We start from the raw sequence: 18,600 nt of genomic DNA, 5'->3' as shown, positions 1-18,600 counted from the left end.
GCAATGCCGGCTACAAAGGTGCCATGCGAACATCTGTTCTCATTTTCAGGTGACATGGTAAATAAGAAGCGGGCAGCATTATCTCCTGCAAACATAAACAAACTTGTTTGTCTGAGCCATTGGCTGCACAAGAATTAGGACTGAGCGGACTTGTAGGCTCTAAAGTTTTACACTGTTTTTGAGTTATGTAACAAAAAAAATCTACATTTGTAAGTTGTGCTTTCACGATAAAGAGATTGCACTATGGTACTTGTTTGAGGTGAATTGAAAAATACTATTTCTTTTATCATTTTTACAGTGCAAACATTTGTAATAAAAATAATATAAAGTGAGCACTGTACACTTTACATTCTGTGTTGTAACTGAAATAAATATATTTGAAAATGTAGAAAAACATCCAAAATATTTAATAAATTTCAATTGGTATTCTATTGTTTAACAGTCCGATTAGAACTGTGAGTAATCACGATTAATTTTTTTGAGTTAATTGTGTGAGTTAACTGATTCATTGACCACCCTGATTTCATTTTGTGTGTCTTGATCCAAATGTTTCATGTGTTGGTGATTTTTAGAGGGAAAAATTCAATTTTTTGGTTCAAATTGGACTAATTATTTTTCTAGATTTTTTGGGGGGGGCGGGGGGGCTCAGCCCCCATACCAAAAAATAAGTTGTTTGCTCAGCTTTACTTAGGACAGCCCTTGTATTTCAAGTGAGTAGATGAGCCATGCTGAATTTGGAGGAATGCCTACATAGGCAATGATCTAACAGGGTCTCTAAAGGAATTGTGGGTGACTCCACCACATTTTTTTCTGAGGTTCCCACGGGAACATACTGCTCTCTTGCTTTTCAAATAGGTGCAGCGCATCTTTCCATACTACCTGGCCCGCTGCGACAGCCTCAGGGTCTGTGCAGAAGGGGAACAGGGCTAACATTTCCGGTGGTGTGAAAATGGAGGATGGCTCTGCTCTCGGCTGATTTGTGGATGGCTGCTACTCAGGGTCATAGAGGAAGATTTTGTCCTGTCTCAGTAAGATTAGGCTGGTCACTTTTTAACTTTGACATAGAAAATGGCTTCGAAATTCAGTGCCAAAAGTTAGGCACTCAAGTTTATGTGCAACTTCAAGCACCCACTTGAAAATTCTGGCCTGTGTTGATTTAATATAGTAAAATATTTTTATGAATGCGAGGTTTGTAACTCATATTTGATATATAGGCTAAATGAAACACCTGAACTACTTGCTTTACAACAGTGAAACATCCTAGATGTAGTGCTTTAAGACTCGGATTTGACTACAGTTGGATGGCTTTGAAAATTCTTGTTTAAATATAATGTGGAAGCATGGAGTTCTCAGCTTTTTTACAAGCTCCTGTAATTCCCCTTTTGTCCAAATAGCTGAAACTTGGTCAAGGAGAAAGGGAAGCAAATTGTAATGAAGGGGGCAGCTTCACTCCTGAGTTCAGCTTTTTGGCCTGATATGGCTTTGGGGAACTTAACTACTTCCTTTTTAGTTGCTAGGGGCTTGTCTATGCTACCGCGCGGGAACATCTAAGATAAGCAACTTCAGCTACGTGAATAGCATAGCTGAAGTCAATGTACTTCGATCTACTTACCGCAGTGTCTTCACTGCAGTAAGTTGACAGCTGACGCTCTCATGTCGACTCCGCTTTCACTTCTCATTCTGGTGGAGTACCGGAGTCGATGGGAGAGTGCTCAGCGGTTGACCCCCGCTGGATCAGTCATTGCCCGCCGATCCGGCGGGTAGTATAGACAAACCCTAGGTGTTGTAAGAAAGAGGGAGAGGAGTCTAACTTGCTGAGCAGGATCCTCAGTTCTGTCATTCACTGAAGAGCTGAACTGTGGATGATCTGAAACCTTGTTCTGCCCAAAAGAAGTTATATGGTGGAAATTTTGGTTTGGTCCTCTGCTTTTCCACAGTACCTTGGGCACGTCACCCATTCTCCCTGTGCTACAGTTAATCTGTAAAATGGGGGTGGTAATACTTCTGCACCTCACGGGATGTTGAGAGCTTAAATATATTAAAGATTGGGATCTGCTTTGACACTATGATAATGGAGGCCATATAAATACCTGTCTTTGAGCTGCATAGGGAATTAATAACTGTAGTGAAGGCAGTAGGGCTAGGACTTCTGTATGCATGGCAGCAAATGAGATTAAGGATGGTACAGAGTATTCTGTACAAAGTAAGTCAATTCCAGCATTTCCAGAACTAAGTGCAGTAGAAGAGCCGACGAAGGGTTGGAGTACTCATGGGGACACCAAACACGCTTTAGCAATAAAAATATGTGAACAGTTTTCATTGATACAGGACTGTGTTATGGGCTGTGAGACAAAATCAATGGATACAGCACCCAGTGAGATAATAAACTTGAGAATGTCTCTATAGTAAAATTATGGGGAATGAAGAGTTTCACAGACATGGAATTGCACTGTCATGTTAATGTTTTGCCATCATTTAAATTCAGGCATTGTTTTCCCTGACAGAGCTGTTAAGTGTGTTTAGAGAAGTGAGGGAGAGCAGGACAGGACAGTATTTCAATTTATAATTGGCAGAAGGCTTTTTCTGTTACAATAACATGTGCTTTATAACGCTTGTTGCTGGAAATAATCCTCATGTCAAATAACTTTTGTCAACCATGACGTGCTATCTTTCTCCAGCACTCTACCATAGATAATGAAAAAAATGAGCAGATGGCTTAATTTAGTAATTTTAATCCTCTTTGGTGAATCTTTTGCCCATGATATGCTTTTATTTTACTCTTTTGAAATTGCAGATTTATAATTCAATATTTGAAAGCAGGTTCTGGCAAACATAGCAAAATACTCCTTCCATTACTTCTACGGATGTTTGTTTTTCATCTCCAAAACACTTCATTTTCTTAAATGTCAACTGTGCATGTTCTAACCCAGTCAATAGCCAGCTGCTGTTCTCTTGTCTCACGAATTCATATTTGTCATTTTTAACATCCATTTTTGATGGTGTGGAGAAAATCAACCTCTCTTCCATGAATGGGACAGTTTCAGGTGACACAAATCCACCTGGCTTGGGAACTCAGATGGCAGTTTGCTTCTGTGAAGCACTGTCACACGTCATGATGGTGACTAATAGATGCTGCTGTATCTGGTGGTGGCTCACAGCTTCAGCACCTTTTCCTGCTCTGCATCCACTATGGCTTTTCTGATGCTTGACCCTTTAGAGCTCAGTATTTTTCAGTGTGCCATGGCCTGCTGTGAGTTAAACATATTAATAATTTCTTTTACACACAGCATTTAAGTTGTGTTTCTGCTCTGCAGAGTGTTTCTGAATAGCAACATCGTGGGGCTTCGTGTTTGTCTGAAGTGGAGATTTTCAAAGGCATAAATACCAGTTAGACACCCAATTCCCATTGAACTGTTTTTCAATTATGTGGCTAACTACTATTGGTGCCTCTGAAAATCTTGCCCTCAGTGATTTCCAAGCAAATTTTTTTCCAACTGCCCGTCCTACAAATTAATTTGGGGATCTGAAAATCAAGCTGGGTTCTTTACTTCACCCACATTACCAATAATAAAGGCTTTGCTGGCTAAACTTATTCTCTGGTTACACTTGTGCAGTACCACAGTGTTTTACTAATGCCCCAATGACAACTTTGCCTGTCCTTCCATGTGGGTCTATAGGTGTAACTGATTGGAATTTAGTAAATACCTTATGATGGTGCTGAACAGGTTGGTATATAATTCAGCTCTTTTCATCTTGGTTGTGTTTGGTTTTACTGCTTTTTACTCCTGTCCTTTTGTCATTACAGTGTTGAAACTGTAACAGAGCTTATCTGAATAAGAAGGGACCAGTTTTACGTAGCACCTTTTCAGAATAAAATTGCACTTCAATGTTTCACTTGTGTTAAGATCAGATTCTCAATTTTTTAGATTTTTAATTTTTAAGAACTCCTTAGACAGGGAAGAAATTTGATTGCCAAATACGTGCATAGTCAAGCAGTGGCTAAAGCTTACTAGGTCCTAATCCTCTCCTTCACAATTCCGAATCGATACATGAATGAGCCCTGATACAAACAACTATTTTGTTTTGGAAACAAATGAGCCTACAGCAGTTTCTTACAGATTAGCTAATATAGTGAATAGACACTGTTACATGTCACTTTGAATTGGGGTGGGGGTGGAATAGTAGCCACCACAAAAACTATAATTCTGCCCAGCTGGTAGGGGTGATTCCGCCCCTTAGTCTTTCAAGATAAGTACATGGAACAGTCTGAAGCTGACTTTGTGCAGGTGCCGTCTGCTTTGTATGGTTCGTAAAGATCTTGTGACCCTCTTCATGGGGTAAGAGTTGTACTTGGTCTCAGAGCACATTGTAACAACAGCAGAAAATGACATTGTCAGTTTTTTTTCTGCTTCCGGTTCCAGATTTTCACAATCAGGTGTATTTTATGAAATAAATGAGACAGAGACTTTCATCACAAGAGAGGAGTCTGTTTTATTTCCCTGGCACATTTCCTCAAAATGTATAATGTTTCTAGCCCTAAACTATAGGAATTTTGCTCTCTAATAGGGTGTTTTCTAGACAGTAGTTGGAACTGGGGTCCTATGATGGACTTTGGATGGCTGATTACTGGCTCCTATCAAGCCAAGAATATGTTACTAGAAAATCCTTATTTTCCTTAGTGAGACCCAGTCTGTTTGTTTGAAATAGAACAGCCGTCTGGAAATGTGCAACTCATTGAAATCTGAAGTGAAGGAGAGACTGTCTTTTTTTCCCCCATCCTCCACTGTACACCAGGCCCCTTTATTTATTTCTCTTTCTGGTGAGTTTATGTATAAGTGTAATATGGAGTTGCTTCCAAGCTTTTCTCCCTTATTCATTACATATTTTTGTGGGGAGTTTTGTCAGAGTGGTTTAATACTACCCTTTTCTGTAAAACAGCATAAAAATGCTCTGGTGTTGACATGGAGTCTATCTGCATAATTTCTACAGGAAAAACTGACCTAATACAGTGCAGCATAACCTGTTTTAAATGACTGCCCAGGGACCAGCAAAAATATGCTGTCTAGTACAGGGTGGCTTTGAACTAAAGGTCAAGCCAAATAGTAGTGGGAACAAAAAATATGTTGGAAACATGGATCATGCATACTTGTTGGGAATCTTTGAGTCTAGAACATGATGATGACACTATGTATAATACTTGTTGCCTATTGAATTTTGTGACATTGATACAAGAAAACATCTTTTCATTATATTTCCTGTGGTATGCTCAGACTCCTGTCTGTACTGTGACACGCACAAGCCACAAGGGAATATTACTCCAAGGGAGGTCTGAAGATTATGAGAAACATGCCTATATTTGAGACATTTTTTTAAAAAGTCTGTTTTATATATACATTCACTATGGACCAATGGCAAATATCAAGTCCTGTATACATTGCTGATATCAGCAACATTTGGTTCTTATTTAGCAATAAAGATAATTCCCTGTGCATCAGCTAACATTATATAACAAAACAAGTAGAAGAGCTGGAGGTTCACTGGTATGCAATGATAAATTGATAAATGTTACAGGAGAGCAAGCAATACCATAAGGAGCTCAAGAGTTGAGTAAGTGACTAAAAATTCTCAGATTACTAAACATTCTGCAGATGTATTAGAGAGATTAAAATGAGGACAACAAATTGAAGACTGAGGCATATATGTACACTGAGCCAACTTTTTATCTAATTTTCTTTTTGGTTAATTACACAATAATGATTTGTTGAAGCAAAATTGGAGCCACAAATAATAAAATGTTGAGACCCTCCTCTGAAATGTACAGATACAAATATTTCTTGCAGCCATAAATCAGGCATTTAAATGTCTATTTCTATTACACACACATATAGTGGGTTGCATCTACAAATGATTGAAGGCTGGGTTTTTTTGTCTGTGGTTTTTATTTTTAGTGGCCGCATGTGGGTGAAATCAGGCCATAAGTAATACATTCTGCATGGGGTTGGTAGCTCTGAAAACAAAGGCATCCTATCATGTCTGGTATAACTGTTAGATCTTAGCTCAAAGTATATTGCATAGGAAATATTTAACTGTAGCTAGATGTTATTCTGTGCACCTCAGGTGGTATGAAACAGTATTGCCAACCCCACCAACATTAAAAAAATGTGACATTTGCTCCAGAAATCCTGATTCCTTAAAAATTTAATTTTGTGTTATAGGAGTCACTCGGAATACATTGTCTTTTAAAATCACTTTGGTTACTGAAGGATAGCTACTGTGACACCAATTTTCAAAAACGTCTCCAGAACTGGCAGTTACAGGCCAGTAAACTTAGCTTCAGTGCCAGGCATTCCCTTTGAAGCATCTGGCATTGGACACTGCCGCAAGACAGATCCACATTGATCTGACCCAGTATGGCCATTCTTATGTTCTTACATAAGTCCTGGTGTCTAAAATTTGGCAAATAGTGATACCTTCAGTGATGAGTCAGTGTTATTCTGCAATACCCAGATTAAGAATTATATATTTATTTATAGTAGTAGTCTTTATCCCAAAGGGTCCCAAAGCAATTTACAAACTATATTGGTGGTAAAATGCATCACTTTAGAAAGCTCTGTACAAATACTAACTGATTAATGCATACAAAAACTCCGTAAGGGAGGAGGTGATATTATCCCTATTAAAAATGGTGTAATAGAGAAGAGACAGAGGATAATGCATTTGCGCAAGGCCATAAAATAAGTCTGTGTCAAGCAGAACTGAGAGAAAACTTGAGTTCCTGTTCCAGGTTTGCTTGACCGGGCTATATGTTATTTAGGATCCTGAAATTACTTTTTGTCCTATGCTGGATTGAAGACCCCTCTGGGATAAAGCATGGCAGCTGTTAAACGCTGTACAGCAATACAAACACATTGCTGCAGGACAGATGTGAAGAAAACTATAGTAAACGAAAGCTACAAAGGGTGCAGCAATTACCTATGCAGAAGTAGGTTTTTACTGATTTTAAAAGTTGGCCAGGACACACTTATTCTTTTGAAAATATTTTGCACTTTTCCTTTGTAGATCTCAGAGTTCTTCACAACACTGAGTAAACCTCGTTACTCCCATTATAAAAATGGGGAAACTGAGATAGAGAGGTTAAAGACAGTGTTGAAATTTAAGCCACTTATAGCACTCAAATATTAGAGGTCGCTTCAGTGAGAACTAGGGGTGCTTGGTATCTCTGGATATGGGGCCATTATTCAGTGCATACATACGTGTTTGCAAGGTTTCTTGTACATTAATAAACAGTCAGTGTTGCTACACATAGCACACCTTACAAAAATCATGAAAAAGAAATGAACGATTGTAATCCACTTTACCGTTACATACCGTCAAATCCTGCACCCCTAGGCATGTACTTTTTCATTGATACACACCACAGATCACTCACCACAACCTTAACTATGCCCCATCAAGAATACCAGCTTTCCAGAACCTCCTTTAACAATTGATCTCCTCCCAAAAAACCAGACTATCTCACAACCTTGCCTTTTGCATGTTCTTTTCATGACACAAGTTACCCCCTTCACAACACAATTAGCTGTGAATTTTGGAGGGATTAGTGTAGTAAAGATGGTGCTGGAAATTTAGCATTTCTGGGGGTTGGGGAGGAGGAGTTACAGTTGTGACATGTAGGTCTTTCTTGTATGGTTGTAGTAGCAGAAAGATGCATGCCTCTGGGGATGGAGGAATGGAAGGTGCATATTGTTGGATGGCTTAACTTTTCATTTCCGTTCTTTTGTGGTTTTGTGTCAAGCGTGTTGCTACCTAAACCATTTGACAACCAGGGCTCTTGTGTATTTTCCTAAGCATTAGATGTCACAACTGCAAACAGATCTATATGATCCCTACTTCTCTCTTCAACTCTTAAATTCCCCAACTGAACAAATTTGGCTGGTGGCAGTCACAGGTCAATAAAACTTGCCATGGGTTGTCACACAGGAGTCCCCCCTAGAGATATCTAGGCAAAACTTGTCATGCCCCGTGACTGACTTAGTAACAGAGCTTGGAGTTCCATAACTTGGAGAAGTTAATCAACCAGTTTCCCACTGCCCCATATCTCTGCAGTTCATATGGGCTCAGGAGCACAGAATGGAGAAAACTGATATGTAAATTCCAGAGAGCAGAACTTCATTACTGGGCAAGCCCCTGAGTCTAACAAGCTTAAAGTGGCTTGCTGCGTTGGGAGCTTCTCTATGTGGAGGATGATGAAATTTTGTCTTGATTTACTGTGACCTACCAGACTGAAGAGCTCTGTCACCCCTGCCCTGTAACATGGGGTGCCTTTTACAATACTTTGCTGCAGTAGCCTCCAGCCTGGACTGCTCACAAACACTTTCTAGCCTGCAAGTCACTCCCACCTTTGTCTCTCTGTGTGTGCTGAAGCCAGCCAGCCACACCTTGACTCTTACCAGCCTGGGTTATACTGCAGGGCGACCCCAAGACACCCTCTACTCTTAGATTTTCCTGCAGATATGTATGTCATGTACTGCCCAGCTCTCTCCTGGATAATACAAGTTTATATAAAGTCCATTATTACTCGAATAGAAATAATAGGCACACAACTTGCCACTCCAAATGAAGTTTCCCAGACACTTCAATTTAAACACACTGGATTAGATAAAACAATAAAACAAGATTATTAACTAAAAAGAGATTTTAAGTGAGCACAAGTAGTGTGGCATAAAAGTCAGAAATGGTTGCAAGAAAAAAAATTAAAATGCTATTGGCATCTTAGGGTATGTCTACATTTACCATTCAAAGCGCAAAAAGTCCCTTTTTTGTGCTAAAACCGCAGGAGCGTCTACACTTGTTAATCAGAAGTTTCACCGCAAAAAGAAAACCACCTTCACGAGAGGCATATAGCTCTTACCGCTGTTCTTTTTGCGCTGCTGTGAAAATGAAGACCTGTTCTAGCAGCATAAACACCCTTTGGCCTCCGGAGAATATCCCACAGTTCCAAAAGTGACCACTCTGGCCAGCATGTCCGCTGCTCTGACGCATGGACGTCTGCCCCTCCCCCTGTAAGCCCCGGGAAGTTTGAAGCTCCCTTTCCCTTTGTTTATAGATGTGGCGGGGAAAGCAGCCAGACAGCAGGAGGTTTAAAAAAAAATGCCACAAAGAAACCAGAAAGTAATGGGGCTCCTGAGACATGAAGCAGGGCAGCATGAGGCACGAAGCAGGGACCCAGAATGCCTTCCGCTCATGTCCCCCTTCCAAGACCTAGCGAGAGAGCTGCACTGTGGAATAGCTGCCCTACAGCACTGCTGTCATCGGCGATGGAAGTGCTGGTAGTGTAAACACTCCTTGACACCTGAGGAATTGACTGAGTACACAAACCAGCGCTTTCCTTTCACCGGTTCCCTATCACCAGTGAAACTTACAGTGCAAAAACTCTGTAAGTGTAGACAAGTGTAGTACTTAACAAACTACATCAGATTCAAGCAAAGTTTCTCACCATGTGCTTTCAGTGGTCTTACTGACTAAACCCTCTAAGTCAGGATAGGTTTCAGAGTAACAGCCGTGTTAGTCTGTATTCGTAAAAAGAAAAAAGAAAAGGAGTACTTGTGGCACCTTAGCGACTAACCAGTTTATTTGAGCATGAGCTTTCGTGAGCTACAGCTCACTTCATCCGATGAAGTGAGCTGTAGCTCACGAAAGCTCATGCTCAAATAAACTGGTTAGTCTCTAAGGTGCCACAAGTACTCCTTTTCTTTTTTCTTTTTAAGTCAGGATACTTTCTCTCAGAATCCAGTGAAGCTTCTGTTGCTTCAGGTGCTGAGAATCAATGGGCAGAGAGAGGCAGGGTGCCTTGGAATATTTGTTCAAAGGCACCCTTTTTATAGTTTCAGTGCCTCCTTTTTATAGTTTCAGTCCCCCTCTTGAAAAACATTTCCAAGTGGGTCCCAAGAGACAAAGAGAATACGGGGAAGGATGTTCCCTGCTGCTTTTTTTTCACCTGTTTAAGCATCCTTTGATTCCTTTCATGCTTGATGACTCTGTTTACTGCTTAAATGCAAATTAAGCAGAGCACATATTCCTTTGTTTAAGACTGACCTGTTTGTCAACTTTGGATTGGAACATGTGTTATTGCCACCATAGAGTGGAATCTTATAACTTTACATACATCGCTGCCACACCTATTTTATCAGGATGATACTGATCAGCAAAGTGTAAGTTTTCAAATAATACCTTACAAGGCATACTTTGTGCAAAGATGATTACAGTAGTATGTTGGGTGTGAATACAAGGGTACATTCTGTCACCCTTACACACTGTAGCTGCATTCAGTACTATGGGGCTGAACACAGTGTAAATCAGAGCAGAGTTTGGCCAATAGTTGAAACAATAAACCCATAACTAGCCAAACCATGGGATTGATCCTGTGGTAAAAGTGCCATTGACTTCAGAGAGAGCAGCACCAGACCTCGAAACTAAACCAATCTGGGTTCCACAGAGCATTACCAACTTGCTTTGCAAATGAGACGGGTGTCATGGGAGCCAGAATGTCCTATGAAGACCACTTTAGTGTCCAGTAGGAGCTCCCTTCCTGCTACTGGTTCTAAACTCTGCCCTCCTTGTCCTGGGTTGCAGTCCCTTCTACTGCCTTTGGTGCGGGAGGAATTCACCCACAAATCACTCCATCATTGTCAGTAACTCAACTGTATCAACAGCAGTCATCTTGTTCGATATCAGTTATGGATCGGGGTGCTTCCCAGTCCAGAGCTCCAACTCCTAGCCTGTTGGGTGCTTGCAGCAGCTGGATGGGTTCTTGATGATGAGCTGGAGGGGTTTGAGTTGGGAGCTGAAGGTGACAGCTAGTGGCGTTCTATTATTTTCTTTATTGGGCCTGTCCTGTAGTAGGTGATTTCTGGGTACTCTTCTGGCTCTGTCAATCTGTTTTTTCACTTCAGTAGGTGGGTATTGTAGTTTTAAGAATACTTGATAGAGATCTTATAGGTGTTTGTCTCTGTCACCTTCAGCCTCCAACTAAAACCTCTCCAGCATATCATCAAAGTTTTACAACCTATCCTGAAAAATGATCCCTCACTTTCACAGATCTTGGGAGACAGACCATTCCTCGCTTACAGACAGCCCCCCAACCTGAAGCAAATACTCTCCAGCAACCACACACCAAAAACACTAACCCAGGAACCTATCCTTGCAACAGAGCCCGATGCCAACTCTGTCCACATATTTATTCGAGGGACACCATCACAGGGCCTAATCACATTAGCCACGCCATCAGGGGCTCGTTCACCTGCATATCTACCAATGTGATATATGCCATCATGTGCCAGCAATGCCCCTCTGCCATGTACATTGGCCAAACCGGACAGTCTCTACGTAAAAGAATAAATGGACACAAATCTGACATCAGGAATCATAATATTCAAAAACTGGTAGGAGAACACTTCAACCTCTCTGGCCTCTCAGTAAAAGATTTAAGGGTGGCAATTTTGCAACAGAAAAGCTTCAAAAACAGACTCCAACGACAAACTGCTGAGCTTGAATTACTATGCAAACTAGATACCATTAACTTGGGTTTGAATAGAGACTGGGAGTGGCTGGGTCATTACACATATTGAATCTATTTCCCTATGTTAAGTATCCTCACATCTTCTTGTCAACTGTCTAAATGGGCCATCTTGATTATCACTATAAAAGCTTTTTTCTCCTGCTGATGATAGCTCATCTTAATTAGCCTCTTACAGTTTGTTTGGCAACTTCCACCTTCTGTGTGTGTGTGTGTGTGTGTGTGTGTGTATGTATGTACATGTGTATATATATATCTTCTTACTATATGTTCCATTGTATACATCCGATGAAGTGGGCTATAGCCCACGAAAGCTTATGCTCTAATAAATTTGTTAATCTCTAAGGTGCCACAAGTACTCCTGTTCTTTTTATATCCTGTGTTCAGCTGTGACTTAGCATGTGATAACCAAGTTTCTTCAGGTGGGAAACTGCAGTTCTGGTAATCATTCTGTCTGGGTTTCATTCCAAATGTCATATTGCTATACTGAGTTCATTTTGATGTAATATAGGATTCTTAAATATTTTCTTAATTTTTGACATGGACCTGGCATGATGTGAGAATTTTTTTTTACATATGCCAAAAGCTAGCTAGACTAATCAGATTTGGGGGATGATTGACAATTAGCTATTTTATTTAATTCGTGACATATATATATCTTAAGACCATTCAGGATAGAAGGAGTACATCTCTTGAGGAATATGATTCCATAAGCCGACTAGATAACTTGATTAGCAAAGCTGTATGGCAGATGGGAAGTTCAGTTTCACAAAGAATTTTGAGATTTTGAAATTTGCCTGTGTTATGAATGGGAATGAAAACAAAAAAAATTAATTTTTCCCAAGGAAAACTCAAATTTTTGCTTTGGATCCTTGTGTTTTGATTTTCAACTTTTAAAATTATATACATTATAATACAAAATGAAACAGTCATTTCAAAACTGAAAATTAAAATGTTTCATTTCAATATTGTTGGATGTTTCGACATTGTTGGCACTTTCTTCTGGTTTTCTTTCAAAATGAAATTCAGATAAACTTGACTTGAAGGTCTTAAATTTCAACCGAACCACCTATTCCAATGGACTCTGGTTTCATCAAAGTTTCTCCAACTAGCTCTGACGATTTCTGAAGGACCACCCACTTTAGCTTTTCTGTTCATTGAAACAGGAACTGATATGTTGAAGGAACTGTGGATCTGCTGGGAGCATGTCTCAGAATTGGGACCATTACTAGCTTGTGATGAAGAAATACATTTCTCCATCTCTTTTCAGCAGCTGAATGTTCTGGGATTTCAGTAAAGTCACTTTGAGGCTGTATGGTGAAAAGCATCTAAAAGTAAACAGTGGGTTTCCAGAGAGCCAAAATTCTCTCTGGAAATATAGCTTACTACAGAAAAAGGAGAGAAGACTTTCTCAAAGTAATTCCCTATAGGTCTAGTTGCATAGCAATAACACTAGGGCCATCTCTTCAGTTTCCCTTGAAGTTTTGTATTTATATGTAATGATAAGATAGCAACACTCAGAGGCCAAAAACGTTTGCAAATCAATACAGCAAAGGAAGGTCCTACAGGTTATTGTAATAGAGGTAGGCAGTGATTTAACAGGAGTTACTTGGATGTCAATCCCTATTAAGTTTACGTTAGGGTTTGAAGTTGACTCTGGAGTAATACTTCAGTTAAAATTCAATGTAATGAAAATCATATGAGATTTTATCCCCCAATGATGAACTTTCATGTTATCAGCTAATCATATGCAATTTCTGCCAATTTGAGACTACAAGATGTGTATCTCATGAGTAACTGCATGATCTTATTATTGTACCTCTTCCCTACTTCTCCCTGCCCTGCGTTTTGCTCTGTTGCCCTTACTAGTTATGTTGTGTCTAACTTAACTGGCAAGAACTGTTGTCCCAAATAGCTATGTTCTTCAGTGTTATGTCTGCCAAAATGACCTTTTTATTGTACGATTTTAGGTTTAATGTTAAACTTTTTACCACTATGACTCTTTACCATTTAAGTATCTCCAAGAGGATTAAATTCGTTCTAATGAAATGTTTTGTTTTATCTGGGTTTTGACAGGACACTAGGTCTCTGCATAGATCTGAGGTTGTATATTCAAAGAATTTTGGCTCTCTGGAAACCCACCATTCACATTTAGATCCTTTTCATTAACTTTATCTGCATGCGTCTAAAATTCTTTATTACATAGATTCAGATGGCTTCTTTCTAAAGATAAAATTGCTATTTCTAGTTTTGTAGCTCATTCTGTTAAATATGCAAATTCTTTCAAGATGGAAAGTTTTAGCCTTAACTATAAACAATGCTAATAATATTTGTATTGCAGTACTGTCAGGAGCCCCAATCAAGGGCAAGAACTGCATTGTACTAGGCACTGTACAAACACAGAACAAAAAGATGGAACTGCTCCCAAAGTGTTTACAGTCTAAGTGTAAGACGAGAACCATGTGGATACCGACAGAATGGAAAGCACAGGAAACAATGAGACAATACTGGTCTTCATGATAGGTAGTGGTCAGAGCACACTAGTTGCCGAAACATTGTCAAGTTATTTGTAGGCATCAGGGCAAAGGAGAGATTTGAAGTCACTTTCTGCGCTGCCTATAATAAACTTAAAAGAATAAGTTAAGCCTTGTCAGAGCCTGTCTTATACATGGTATCAGCTGTACTGTTGTCAGATTTCCTTGAAGTTTACCAAAATGAAGCGTGAAATTAGAGTGAGTAGGATAAGAAACGTGTGTTTTAAACATGCCTTTTTGCACTCCATCGCCCATGTATGATGAGACACAAAGGGAGCCAGCCAAACACGGCATGTTTCAGTATCTTAGAAACAAACAAAACAAATCTACAGCACAACCTTCGCTATGGACCATCTCTAATATGTAACCATTTACAAGTATCCACAGTGTTTCAAGTACTTGTTTTGACCTTTAATTAAACACGAGGCAACAGATTTTTGCTGGCTCTTTAGGTGGTGGTTTAAGTCAGCTTCACTGTACAAGGTTTCCTGGAGAATCAGACTAGAGTAGTAGTTTTCTGGGCAAAAAACCAGATGTTTCTCAACACCTGTGTTACATTGTCAGGCAGTGAGGTCAGGGATCTACTGAGGATGGAGAGAGAAGTGGGACTGCGTGAGGGAAATGGAGAAGGGTACGATGAATGTAGGAATTTCGGTAATATTTTTATGGTCCAGATGTGCGCCTCAGTTTCTCTCTGCTCTTTGAACACAAACATTGAGTGTAAAGGGGAATGACTGAGGGCTGGAAGAATGTCAGGTAGTCTGACTTGGTATGGAGGCACCAATCAAGAGTTGAATAGAACCTACATAAATCAGTGGAAGATCCTAAGTTGACCAGGGAAGTGCCAGGGTCTGGACCATTAACACTTAACAACCGGGAAGCCAAGGCAAGGCTGAACATGTGAATACAACATGGTTGGAGCTGGAGACAGGACAGGTGAGAACAGACTGTTCAGGTGGGGCGAGACTCTGACAGAGAGAGAGACAGAAGATGGATCCCAGAGAGAAGCATGGCCTGATGAAGCCATTGCTTCTTCCACTATGGACTCTGCCTTAAACTGGGCTTTGCCTGCTAACCTAAGGACTCTTATGCTGTATTACAGGTGACTAATAAATACTACCTTGCTTTAAAAGAGCTGCTCTGTTCACTGCAAATACTCTGTGCATAGCATTGCTCCCAAAGGGAAAGTCTCTCTAAGACAGTTTTTAGTTGGACTTGCTATTGAGAGGCAAGGTGAGAAATAGGGTGCTGGAGCCCACAGGCTCAGTCTAGGAGTCTTTGGGTATGTCTACACAGCAGTAAGGCACCCGTGTTTGGCCTGGGCCAGCTGACTCAGGCTCATGGGGCTCAGGCTAAGGGTCTGTTTAATTGCAGTACAGACATTCGGGCTTGGGCCGGAGCCCAGGCTCTAGGACCCTGCAAGGGAGGGAGGGTCCCAGAGTCTGGGCTGCAGCTGGAGCCGGAATATCTACAATCTCCCTTAGCCATTAGCAAGCAGAGCTCCGTTCACACTTTCATAATTCTTGGGAGTGGGAAATGTTGCCACGCTAACCTCTCTGGATCCATTAGGCTTTGTCTTCACTTTCTCACCCCCTGCCCCCCCATCTCCCCCCCCCCCCCGTTTGTTTTTTTTTATCTGGGGGTAATGAATGCCTGTTAGCTATCCTGCTGTATAATCCTGTTGGAGACCAGGTGCTGTAGTTCTTACTGCAAGGTAAACTAGGATATCCGCCCTGGGTGGGGTGCATAGTATTAGTTATCCCAATGTAAAAACAAAAACAACTCCCCCACACACACCTACCTTTTCTGCAGTGAAGCCATAGCCTTAGTCACATTTATGTACACCCTTAATCATGAGAGTCAGCTTTTCAAAGAGATCGTGGTGTTCTGGAAATTCAAACCCTTTGTTTTAGGAGCTTCTTGCAGACACTCTTCCTTGCCCAGCTGCAGGCCAGCCTCCTCTTGCAGGTCCCAGCACAGCCCACCCTTTAGCTCTCTCACCGTGCCCCCACCGTATTCTTAAAGGGGCAGCTTCCATTTCTCATATTATATAGATATCGTCACTAATAATAAAAATACATACAATAACAAACAATTATTCAAAAGTATTGATAAATATAAACAATAAGGGTTAAGAATCTGTTTTTAAAACCTTTCTTCTAGGGACATTCGTGGGCCTGCCCGTGCCTACAAGGTCACGCTGCATGGGGGGATGCCATTTTCAAAAGTGCGCAGCCCTGCTCCTGCCAGTCTCTCGCACACAGCATGTGTACAAGGTCACGCTGGTGGAGGTAGAGCAGTACGCTGTTTGAAATAACATCTCCCATCTGATACCGGGCAAAACCACATCTGGTTTTGTCCCACTACCGGGCAGGGGATAAACCAACCAAAAAGAGGATTGTCCAGTATAAGGGATGAGGACCTTCCATTTACATGGAAAGCAATGTAGTGATTAGAAACTGAGTCCCAAACAGCTTTAAAATGACGTATAGTAATAGGTCTATCCTAACTCTGCATTTTGCAAAGTTTTATTTTTCTTTATCTGCTCTGGTAGCCTTTTCTTCTCTCTGATTTCTCTATTAACAAGATATCAGTTTGCCATTTTGGTTCAGCAGAAGGTATGGAGTTGGGAAAAGTGTACATACATCTTAAAAACTATGAAGTTAGGCTGGCTGGAATTGAAGAAACCAGGATGTGGAGTGGAAATAATTAAAAGCACAAAATTTACTAAGTTTCTGAATATGCAAACACCTATTCATATGACTTTTTTTGAATGAATGCTTAAGATTTTTAACATGCTGCTCTGAGACTATCAAACTTGGGTAGCTGATCCCATATACAGTTATGGAGGACAAAGGTCATTAATGTCCAAAGGGAAATATAAAAAACTGAAAATAAACCTTTGGTAGATTAATTTGCTGATTCAACTATCAAAATGACTAAGGTGTGTGTTTGCTGTGAAATAACATGGTGAGTAATATAGAGCTCTGTAGCCTCTGTTTAGAGACAACTATCCTCTGACTTTATGATCGGGTGTGTGTTCACACATGATATTAACAAGACAGGATCTGCATACGCTGCCTTGTGCCTATTTAATTTGTTCATTAGAACATCCAGGTTTTGTGGTGTGTGGGGGGCTAACTGTCAGGGTGAGATTTCTTTTTTCACACTAACATAAGCACGTAGTTTCATATAAAATTAGCTGCAGTTTTTTCTGTTATTACCCTAATGTAAGGTACTTTGTAACAGTATCAGCCAATATAATAAACTGAACCATTCAATTAACAGCATGTATATGAAATATATAGAAACTGTGATAAAATGTGCGATTCAATGCATGTATTAACTAATCAGATCTCCAGTATCAAAATCTCTTTTTAGAAAGCCTTGGATTGTTTTTTTGTTACTATTTTTCGTATCACACTACCCTTAATGCCAGTTTGCCTTACTGCCATGACTCATAATTGTACCTGCCTTGGAAAGCAAGGAAAAATATCAGTGTTACAATCAGGGCCCAGACACTGCACGTGGAGAACAGGGGCTCTAAACCCCGAAGAATAAGCAATTGACTCAACTGCTTGTAGATGATGATGATGATGATGTGGTGGTGTATAAACATATGTCAAGTAAGAGCTTTTATGAAAGCTTATAATGTTCTGAACTTGATGGTCAATAGGAGATGTGTATACAGGTTATGGTTCTGCATGTATATGTGTAGAACATTTTAATTGTGGTGCAACTAAATCATCCCTTCACAACAGGGAGTGAAGCAATTGCATAGGGAGGGGCAGCCCCCAGGCTAATTGTTTACACAAAATTAACACCAAGCACCCAGTATTGTTCAACCCAGGAAAAGACAATCGTGGCCTATTAAAGCTAATGGAAAGATACTGAAACTGAAAAGAAAGCCTTAGTTTTCCAAGAGCTGGGTTATGGGTATGTCTACACAGTCGACATTAAAGCGCTGCCGCGGCTGTGGAGCTCTCCCAGCGCTGTAATAAAACCTCCATGAGGGGACTAGCTACATGCGTTCTCTACACTGCCATGTTACAGCCTAAAACTTTCTTCGCTCAGGGGTGTAAAAAAATACCTCCCTGAGCGATGCAAGTTTCAGCGCTGTAAATGGCAGTGTGGACAAGGCCTGAGTCTACACTACGGACCTTACTGCAGCACAGATGTACCGCTGCAGCTGCGCCACTGTAAGGTCTTCTGTGTAGCTGCTCTGTGGTAGCGGGAGAGAGCTCTCCCGTTGGCACAATTAAACCGGGCCCAACAAGCAGCGGTAGCTATGCTGGTGAGAGATGCTCTGCTTTCCCACCACCATAGCGCTGTCCACAGTGACGCTTTTGTCGGTGAAACCTAGGTCGGTCAGCAGGTTGTTTTTCACACCACTGACCGACAAAAATGTTAGCGTAAACAAGCCTTAAGGAAGGAGGGAGTCCCCCTACCTACCACCATTCTGTGTAACTGTGAATTGCCATAATCTGAGGT

At 40.7% G+C, this 18,600-nt stretch overlaps 1 protein-coding gene and 1 long non-coding RNA gene across 2 annotated transcripts in view; one reads left to right on the top strand and one right to left on the bottom strand.

Annotated features, from left to right (window-relative positions):
* The window catches only part of LOC141982713 (uncharacterized), a 72,466-nt gene extending 56,507 nt beyond the window's left edge, over positions 1-15,959 (bottom strand). Inside the window, exon 1 of the long non-coding RNA XR_012638195.1 lies at positions 15,911-15,959. This is a non-coding gene — a long non-coding RNA (uncharacterized LOC141982713). The remainder of the gene's footprint in view (positions 1-15,910) is intronic.
* The window catches only part of FBXL7 (F-box and leucine rich repeat protein 7), a 321,349-nt gene that overhangs the window by 163,441 nt on the left and 139,308 nt on the right, over positions 1-18,600 (top strand). The gene's annotated exons all lie outside the window — the stretch shown is intronic.

This window comes from Natator depressus, chromosome 2 (genome assembly GCF_965152275.1).
Source record: "Natator depressus isolate rNatDep1 chromosome 2, rNatDep2.hap1, whole genome shotgun sequence".
Lineage (NCBI taxonomy): Eukaryota > Metazoa > Chordata > Testudines > Cheloniidae > Natator > Natator depressus.
The sequence above is the reverse complement of the archived record's forward strand: the minus strand, read 5'-3'. Positions and strand labels throughout refer to the sequence as shown.